At 40.4% G+C, this 8,003-nt stretch overlaps 1 pseudogene; it reads left to right on the plus strand.

The window, feature by feature from the left end:
- The first annotated feature begins 1,185 nt into the window (after positions 1-1,185).
- Positions 1,186-3,100, plus strand: LOC118836897 (annotated as a pseudogene).
- Positions 3,101-8,003: the final 4,903 nt, after the last annotated feature.

Consider the following 8,003-nt stretch of genomic DNA (forward strand, 5'->3'; position numbering starts at 1 on the left):
GGGGTGGGGCGGGAAGAGCCATTGAAACATTTTTAATAAAGCATATGTGGAAGAGAACATAAGAAAGTTCAGATGGAATCAGAGACAAGTGGGACAGTTTTGAAAGTAATGTGTTGCATTTGTTATGTACATTTTTAAAAATGCAAGTGATTTGAAATAAAAATTTTTCAAATACAAAAAAAAATATGGTCTAAAATTAAAATGTTTTAGCTATGAAGTTTTTAAACAAATTATTGAAAATAAAAAGATGAGAAATGGATACTTCATATCCAAGAAATGACATCAATGTGAACCATAATAATTTCATTCAGAAGTTTAAATAGTGGAAATTATTTGCCACAGCATTTGGAACAAAAAGAGACTAAAAAACACCTTAGTCAACAAGCATTTTAATTAACAGCCAAACAAAAGAGATGACTGCTGAAGTCAACTCTAGGTTAGATTATAAACTTATGTGTAAAATCTTTCGAAGAAGGATGATGGACAGTTATGAGCACTATCATTTCAACAAGCTGAGAGAAGCAGTGGGGGGGTAAATCAAATTTAAAAGAAGCTTGACAGGATATCCAACTTAGCAGAGTCATTTGAAGAGTATTCAAGGATGAGAATGAAAAGAGGAGTAGAAAAAGAAGAAACGGAAAACATCTGCAAAAAACAAGTTAGAAAAATTTTCTGCATCAAGGATAGTATATATAACCCCCCAACTTGGATCCTAAAATTACAAAATTTGGAATGCTTATGAAGGAGGGAGGAAAGGCTCCAAAGACAGCAATGATAAGAAAAGCAGCCTGATTGGACCAAGTCAATATAAAGGGAATCTGTACTGGAAGTTATATAATTGTGAAAGCAGCATTGGATGCAAGGTATGTTGGTGTAGGAGTTCTCTCTGTTGATACAGATCAAAACCCATCTATGCCTTAGTTAAATCTAAGGAAGTTTCTTGAGCCACAAGGGTTAAGTGACTTGTTTAGGGTTTCAGACAACTATTGTTTTAAATGTGGGATTTGAATTTACATCTTATGGGGGGTGGAGATTGGCAGAGGAGGAAAGGGTGGCAAAACTGTTCATGGGAAATGCCTTTCAGAGGCAAGGTGCTGCTGGATCACAGCTCACATCTGAGCCCCAAGATCAAAGAGAGACAGAGCCTTCACTGGAACAGGGATACATCATTTGTATGCAAAAGGAATTTCTATAGAAAACAAATGGCAGATTGTGAGAAGATAACAGTGGCTTTAACTTGTGCAAGAGTAGTTTGTAGATTCCAGGTCTAAGTCTACCTCTTCCTCCCCACAATTGTTTGCAACTGTGGATCATGAGTTCTTAACAGAAAGAACTTTAGAGGTGTCTCAATGTAATCACAAAGAATACACTATCTAATTGTGAACTGGTTAAAATTTTTTAGACCCCAACAACTATTCTGCAAAGTATACCAAAATGGCAGCAAGTTTCAATGGTCTTTTAATGGGAACCAAAGTGGGAGGTGATGGAACCACTCAAGGTATAGGTTGGTATTTCTTAATGAAGAATAAGGATCATGCAGAAAATCAGCTCAGAATATGCCGGCCTTTCCTTGTTCCCAATAAGTACCTGTGGGCTTAGCATTTTTCATGGATAATTAAACTCCTTCTTTCTTGTTTTCACCCTTACATCTATGAAGTCACCTTTGCCAGAGATGGTGAATCCTCCACTTTGGTCATTAGGATGTTCAATGACTCTGGGCAAGTCACTTAACCCTGTTTGCTCCAGTTTCCTCATCTGTAAAATGAGCCAGAAAAGGAAATGGCTAACCACTCCAGGATCTTTGCCTATGACGTCATGAAGAGTCAGCCATGGCTGAAAAATAACTGAGTGACATGTTTAATGAAAAAGGAATACAAAAAGACCTCATCTAAAAGGCAAAACAAAAATACCCCTTCAATTGTTCAAGAAATATTGCAACCCTAAGAAGATCGAGGGTATAAGAAATGGGAGGAGGAGTTTTGTTTCCACAGAATTGAAGGTGTACTTTCCCTCCCTCCCCCACCCTAGCTTTAGTAGAAAGCAGGCCTCAGGTCGATCAGGTGAAAGGTCAGAGGCTTGTACACATGCTTAAATGAGCCATTTGAGGAGAGCATGACGTAGGCAGTCAGGGGATTGTATCTGGCCAATGAAGAGCCTGGTGGGAGATTCAAGGTGAAGGTCTATTAAAGGACTGGCTTCCATCTGAGTCCTTTGTACTTTCTCTTGTACTCTGTTCAGGGGAGGTACCCATTTATTCAGGGGGAATAAAATGTAAATTATAATGAAAATGTTCCTGACTTCCCAAGGAGTCTTGCTTATTCCTAGACAATGTAAGCATGTTTCTAACACAGGGTCTTGAACTCCAGCAAATAAAAACATTGAAATGACAAATATTAAAGTTTTTCCATGGAAAGGAGTTTTCTTATGGACATCTTCATTCTTCCAATGTGATGCTGGAGGGAGACGTGTCAGTTACTGGATCTCAAGAATTTCTTGTTGGGACTCCCTTCCTTCTATTGATCCTATTTCTCACAATTTAGGAAAATTAATACATTAGAAAGTGTGGATGCCCACTGCTTCAGACACTTACTCTATGAAATGACTTACACTCAGCCTCCTAACTCAGTGCCAGTGGACCAGTTCCTCTCCAACACCATCTGAAATTCTGGTGGAGGTGCTAGAAACCTTGCTGTCTCAGGAAGTCTGTAAGAATTGTGTGCTTATGGTCTCCCTCCCCTTACAGATGCCATTATTCAGTGATGTTTTATTAACCAATTCAGAGCAGTTAAAGATCCTCACAAAGTTAAAAGAGGCATTGAAAATCTCAAAAGCCTGCAGAGAGAAAAAGCCAACTGAAGAGCAGAAACCGATTCACCAGTATCGAAGATTGACAAAAGTTCCAAAGAGAAGAGAAAAATCAAAATGCTCTGCATTTGAAAGCAGTGAAAACACTCAACCAAGTGCAACAACTTGGTTCAGAAGGATGACATCCCCATCATCTGCAACTCTACCCCTTGTGGTAGGCATGTACTTCCCCTTCTACCGAGAATGCTTGTTACCTTCCTCACCCCCCATATTTTCCCTCACCATGAGCTCATAGATGTACCAAATACCATCGCTCTTTCTACCTCAGTCCTCTGAACCATATCGGCTGAGGGGGCTTAATTAATACAATTCAAAATTTTCAAAAAGGTGCTTTGAAGAAAGCAGAAACCTATGATCATAGGATTTGCCCCAGGATTTGCTGAAGTTGACATATTTAATGTTTTTCCTTTTGACACATCCTTTAGAACTCCCACACTTCCACATGGAATAACTGATGAGTCAAGAGGGTAGCACTGGGTCCATGCCCACCAGAAAGAGTCTTTTCAAGAGGGAAATGATGCAGCAGGGAGTCTGAGTGTGAATGGCAACCTCCCTCTGCCCCTTCCCTCCCACCCATATTTTAGAGCTGTCAATAGTTCTACCAACTGAATCAGAAAACAGGCCAACAGTGACAATACTCAGATCATGGCAACAAATGAACTTTGTGTTGTGATGACTCCTTCCCCTGTAAAGAGAGCAACAGGGAAACAAATACGCAGTGAATGTTTTGTCTCTCCCAAAGTACTTTCCAGTCTCTTAGACATACCTTCCATTTTTGTTGATTTAGTTTCATTTCCACTGTTTTCACAAGAGCACTTGGCCCCAAAGCACAGCCCATGGTTGAGTTTAGAAGACAACCTAAGCTTTTGATTAGCCCTTAAAAATGGTGGATGTCATCTGTGAATTTTAACACGGACACTTCCTAGAATTTGGGATTGTTTAATTTAAACAGCCACTCGAGGCCCAAAATTGCCACTTTCAAATTAGAACCTTTTGAAGAAGGGACAAGAAGAGAATATTAATGGGATCCATCAGATAGAGCACACTTCTAACATCTTATATTGAATAACCTGAAGACTGGGAATCATCTTCCTGATCTTCATAGAGCAGGTGACCAGCTCCTTAGTCTGAAAGGTTTACCAGTGCAAAGTGCAGTCTGAGGTCAATGGGTAGGAATCATCAAGCTGAAAGGCAAAGGGCTATGCTATGTAGTGGAGAGATCTCTGACCTCGAATTGTCATACAGGGGAACAAATGCTAGATTTGTAGTCAGGAAGCTGGGTGGGTTCACATGCCAACTCTGTGCTTTATTACCTATAGTGACCTTGATCAAATCATATAATGTCTCTTTGGCCCTTAGTTTCTTCAAGTATTAAAATCAAAGTCTTGAACTATCAGAAGTGTCAAAGTGGCAGATTAAAATGTAATTGGGAAATGTGTAATAAAATGAATAAACTATAATGTAAACAGATAATGTTAATTTGTGGTTTTCTAAGTCAACATGCAGCCCACAGGGATCTCTTTCTATTTGAGTTTGATGCCACTGAAGTAGATGACCTCTAAGATACATTTTGTTTTCTCTAAGATACTAAGTCTGTGATTTAAGGACTAGTAATCAAACCTAACCAATCAATCAATTACTAAACACTGATTAAGTGCCTACTATATATCAGGCATTGGGCTAGGCAGTGGGGAGACAAAATAGACAAAATATAGTCCCAGTGCTCAAGGAGCTTACAATCTAACAGGGGAGACAACATTCAAACAAATATATGCAAAGCAAGCTATATAAAGGATAAGAAGGAAGCACTGAAATTAAGAGGGGTTGGAAGAGGCTTCCTGTAGAAGGGGGATTTTAGTTGGGACTAAAAGGAAGCCAAGTTGTCCAGAAGTCAGAGGGGAGGAGGAAGAGAGTTTCAGTCAGGAGTGAAATGCCTGGAGAAAATGCCAGGAACTGAGAGATGGAATGTCCTGTTCCTGAAATAGCCAGAAGGCCAGTGACACTGGATTGAAGAGCATGTGTCAGGGGATAAGGTGTAAGAATATTATGAAGGTTGGAAGGGGCTAGGCAGATATGAAAGACTTTCACTGCCAAACAGAACATTTTGTATTAGATCCTGGAGGCAATAGCAATCCACTGGTGTTTGTTGGGTAGGGTAGTGGTGACATGATCTGACTTATGCTTTTAAAAATGAAGTTAGTGGGTTAATGGAGGGTAGAGTAGAATGGCTAAAGACTTAAGGCTGCTAGACCTAAGTTGTAGGCTATTGCAATAATCCAAACATGAAATGATAAGAGCCTGCCATAGAGTGGAGGCAGTGTCTGCTGTAAAGGTGAAATCAACCTTGGCAACAGACTGGATATAGGGGATGAGAGAAATTAAGAAATCTGGGATGACTTCTAGTTTGTAAGCCTGAGGGACTAGAGGATGGTGTTATATTCTGCAGTAATAGGGAAAGTGGGGGTGGGTGGGTAACGGGGAGAGATAGTGAGTTCCATTTTGAATATGTTGAGTTTAAGATGTCTGCTAGTCATCCAGTTTGAGATGTCTGAAAGGTAGTTGGAGATGCAAGTTTAGAGGCCAGCAGAAATTTTGAGGGAGAATAGGTATATTCTAGAATCATCACCACAGTGATGCTAACTAAATCCATAGGAGCTTATGAGATCATCAGATGAAGAAGTATAGAGGGAGAAGAGAAAATGGTCTGGGTCAGAACTCTGAGAGACAGCAGTGCTTAGAGGAGATGATCTGGAAGAGGATCTAGTAAAGGATACAAGGAAGGAACAATCAGCTAGGTGAGAGGAGAACCAGGAGAAAGTAATGTCCTAAAAACTTGGAGAGAAGAGAGTATCAAGGAGAAAAGAGTAATTAGTGGTTTCAAAGGCTGCAGAGAGGTCAAGGAGAATGAGGTTTGAGAAAAGACCATTGGATTTAGTATGTATGATGATTGGTAACTTTAAAGAGAACAGTTTAGATGCAATAATAAGATTAGAAGTCAAATTATAAGGAGTTAAAAAGAGAGAGGAGAGGAGAGAAAATGAAAGCACTTATTGTAGATAGCCTTTTGGAGGAGTTTAGCTATAGGTGGGCAGAAGAGATATAGGATGATAGTAGGGATAGAAGAATTAAGTGAAGGCTTTTTCAGAATGACGAGGATGTGGGCATGTTTGTAGCCTATAGGAAATAAGCCAGTAGACAGGGAGAGATTGAAAGTAAATGACAGAGTGGGGATGACGGAGGGGACAATCTATTAGAGGAGACAAAATAGAATAAGATTACTTGAACAAGTAGAGGGGTCTGCCTTCGTAAGGATGTGTCGGCAATCAAAATGGGCTCTCCGTTCAACCAAGGGCCCTTGAAGAGTTTGGCCTTTGTTTTCTCGATTAGACTGGGAGTCCTTGGTGACCTCCTTGCCTCAGGGGAGGGCCTAGTTTACATGGGTTTGAGTGGCATGTCTGGGACATCAGAGGCTTTTAGACCACGTGGGTTTAAGTCTCCTCTTTGTGAGGATTTCACGTCATATGGGTGAGTCGTATGTGTGACTCACCCTTGACCCTGAAAAAGATATAAAACCAGGGGTTGGCTTTCTCTTTTTCGGAGCTCTTACCCACAGCTGTGGTTCTAGGCCAGTCCTTGTTGAGCTCCCCGGCTTGTGAACTCAAATGTTGATGCTTTTTTGTAATTATGAATTGTGATTTGGTCTGTTTCTGAGATATCTTTGTATTTATATTTGCTCTGAAGTTCAGTGTGCTGGCTTTTTCCCTTGAACTAAGTGAATGATGTCTGTATGCTGGATTAAAGTAAAATTGTTAACCCCTTAACGTTGCTTTCCTTAGTAAAGCAGATCAAAAGAACCTATACTGACAGCGTTCTTGTTGTTGGGCTTGTGTTGGTTTTTCACCCCCACAGCAGCTGCTAGATGGATAGCTGAAACAAAGGATTAAGGTCACTTCATCCTGAGAGGCAGTGATGAAGGAGAAAGTGGCAGAACGCATCTGAGTAATAGGAGATGAGAAAGAAGGGAGAAGAGGAAGTTGACAGAATGGCCTCAATTTTTTTTTTGTTTTGGTAAAATATGAAGCAAGATTCTCAGCTGTGAGAGTGGGGAAGAGAGAGCCATGGGACATTTTAGGAGTGATGAAAAGATTTGGAAAAACCCTTGTGGATATAGTGAATTTAGAAGGGAGATATAATAGAGTTACCTAGCAGCAGCCAGGGCCCAGTTGAAGTTATGTAACATGTTTATAGTGGTGGAATGGTGGAATGATTTTCTCCACTTTCATTCAGCAGTACATAGGTAGGAGCAAAGGCGGGAGTGATCCAAATTTGAGGGCTGGCTGAGTGTAATTAATTATATGATAAAGGGGGTAGGGATTCATAGAGGTATATTTGTGAGTGGTGGCAAGATCCAGTGTACGACCATCTTTTATGAGATGGGTTGGGTAGGGGAGTAGCTCACAGTAAGTGAGTATGCTGGTTGAAGAACTGAGTGGTTAGGCTATTTGAGGGAGAGTCAATATATATGCTAAAGCTTCCTAGTATGATGGCAGGAGTTGAAGAGGAGAGAAAGATTGTGAGACAAGTATCAAATTCATTAAGGGGATGAATGTAGATTATTAAATGACAGTTATAGTGATTGTGCTGTAAAGTTTGCAGAATTCTATAATATACATACTTGAATCTCACATCAAAGCTGTGAGATAGGTACTACAAGTATTGTCCTTTGCAATTTATAGATATTTTCCCTCCTTCCCTCCCTTCCTCCCTCCCTCCCCTCCACCCTTCTCTCCCTCCTTCTCTCCCTCCCTCTCTCCCTCCCTCTCTCCCTTCCTTCCTTCCTTTTTTCCTTCCTTCCTTCTTTCCTTCCTTCCTTCTTTCTCCCTTCCTTCCTTCCTTCCTTCCTTCCTTCCTTCCTTCCTTCCTTCCTTCTTTCCTTCCTTCCTTCCTTCTTTCCTTCCTTTCTTCCTTCTCCTATCTCTGTCTCTCTCTCTTTTTGTCTTACCCCCATTTTATATCTCATAGCTAGATTGTAAGCTTCTTAAGGGGAAGGACTATTTCAGTTTTGTCTTTGTATCCCTAACACTCCCCATGTGAAGGGACGCAATGTTGTACAGTGGAAAGAGCATTATACCTATGGT

Source organism: Trichosurus vulpecula, chromosome 2 (genome assembly GCF_011100635.1).
Source record: "Trichosurus vulpecula isolate mTriVul1 chromosome 2, mTriVul1.pri, whole genome shotgun sequence".
Lineage (NCBI taxonomy): Eukaryota > Metazoa > Chordata > Mammalia > Diprotodontia > Phalangeridae > Trichosurus > Trichosurus vulpecula.